At 34.7% G+C, this 2224-nt stretch overlaps 1 non-coding gene across 1 annotated transcript; it reads right to left on the bottom strand.

The window, feature by feature from the left end:
* Window positions 1-1622: 1622 nt before the first annotated feature.
* Window positions 1623-1827, bottom strand: LOC142871250 (small nucleolar RNA SNORA73 family). The gene has a single exon (XR_012919505.1). It is a non-coding gene; the product is annotated as a small nucleolar RNA SNORA73 family (small nucleolar RNA).
* Between the last annotated feature and the right edge of the window lie 397 nt (window positions 1828-2224).

Here is a 2224-nt window from a genome sequence, read left to right as displayed (position 1 = left end):
TGAGAGAAACTGATAAAGGGGACTTTAGGAGCCAGAGAATGCAGGGGAATCCCTGAAATGAGACAGTCGGGGAAAGGGACCCCCTAATTATATGTATAATCTAACATGAGTCCCAGGCTTATTTATACCTTATCTATTCGTGTACAGAACAGACCCAAAGAAGCACAGCAAAGGCTTTGATAGTTCAACTACAGTATAAAACAGCACCCAAATCTCAGACCGGCCCATGGGTGGTGTGTATGCACAGGATGGACACACAGAGCATAGCAAAGCTTTGAAAACTGACCTGACAGCAGAACACAGCCCAAGATAGAACTTTCAGGCTGAATGTTGACCAATATCAGCAATCAGTCAACATTCTCCACAGGGTTTTAACAGGACCCAAAGGCTCACAACATAATATTCTACATGCTCGTGATAAAATACAATTTTATAGAAAATACCAGAAAATCTAACCAGTTCTTATAGGAAAAGATAATATACAGATGTCAAATATGAGAAGACCAGATGTTGGAATAATTGGACAAAGACAACTATTCAGGAATAAAAGTGACTGAAATACTGGTGTACACAACACCATGGATGAATCCCAATTGCATACGTTATGTGAAATAAGTTCGACTCAGAAGGGGACATTCTGTATGATTCCATTTATATGGCAGTCTGGAAAAGGCAAAACTACAAGGATGGTGAACAGATTGCGGTTGCCAGGGATTAGGAGTTGGGGGAGGAACTGTCTACAAAGGAGGTAAGTGCATGAAGGAATTTTTGGGTGATGTAAAGGTTCTGTATCTTGATGCTGGTATGATTACATGACTCCATGCATTTATCAAAACTCAGAATTGTACGGTAAGTAGAGTGAACTTTATGTAAATTAAAAATAAATATTAAAAATATATTTTTTAAATTTCGCTTTCCTGTTTCTGAAGAATGTTGTAACTCTATTGATCCAGCTCCTGTCTTGCATTTAATATTGCCCAGTATTTTTATATTACCTTGTTTTTATACCCACAAATTAGTCACCATATTTATTATTGTTTTATCTGTTTAATCCCATGTTTTTAAGATGTACCAAAATATGAAAAGTTATTTTATCCTTCTTAGATCTCATTTCTTTCTGAAATTAATGTTCTCCTCCCTTAATAATTCCTTTAGCAACATTCGTAAATTATTCCAGGTTTTGTTTATCCTAATAGCCATTATTTTGACCTCACCTTTGAATGATAATTTATCTTGGTATGAAATGTACCTTCTCAGTAATTTTTCTAACATTTTGAATACATTATTTCACTGTCTTCTCACTGCTATTGATGCTATTTATAAAGTATTGTGCCTTGTTGCTTAACATCTTTGCTTTGTTTCTGCTATTCAGCAGTTTATGTAAGCATGTGTTTAGTTTTGTTATCATACTAATTACTTGTTTTTGACTTATGAAACTCAGGGTCTTATCTTTATTGAATTATGGAAACTTCTATTTTATATCATTTAGAAAATTTGCCTCTCTTCTTTTCTCTATGATGTCTTCTCTTGGAATACCAGTTATAGATATGTTGAGTTTTCTCATTCTATCATCCATGTCTATTCATTTCTCATTCACAATATTTTTTTTTTCTTTTCTTTTCAGCTGTCTCCTGCATGGTTTGTCTCCCCAGTCATTGTCCACAGGACTCTGAGAAGTCGTAGGAATATGCAGGCGCAGACACAAAGCCCAGCTTTATCTCCAACGTTGTGGAAAGGGACTGTACGTCACGGGGCAGAGCCCTATGCTCCCCTATGCCACCTGGACAGAGCTCGGGGAGAGTGACCTCCCGAGTGTATCCACGTTGTACACAATATTTTTTATTGTGTTGCTTTCAGGATTGTTTCCTCAGTATAATCTTCCAATTCATTAATCTATTTCTATCTAAATATAATCTTATATTTAATCCATTCACTATTTTAAAAATTTAAGTGACTATATTTTTATTTTCTACAGATTCATTTCTTCTTTTCAAAATTTGTCTGGTAATTTTCATATTGACTTATACTTTTCTCATATTTTTTCTTTTTTCTTTTTAATTATTATGGGTACCTAATAGTTGTGTGTATCTATAGGATACATGTGATATTTTGATATAGTCGTACAATGTGAATTGATCAAATCAGGATAATTGGGGTATTCATCACCTCAGGCATTTGTCATTTCTTTGTGTTAAGAACATTCCAATGCCAATCTTTTAGTTAT

The sequence above is a fragment of the Microcebus murinus genome, chromosome 5 (assembly GCF_040939455.1).
Source record: "Microcebus murinus isolate Inina chromosome 5, M.murinus_Inina_mat1.0, whole genome shotgun sequence".
Classification (NCBI taxonomy): domain Eukaryota; kingdom Metazoa; phylum Chordata; class Mammalia; order Primates; family Cheirogaleidae; genus Microcebus; species Microcebus murinus.
The sequence above is the reverse complement of the archived record's forward strand: the minus strand, read 5'-3'. Positions and strand labels throughout refer to the sequence as shown.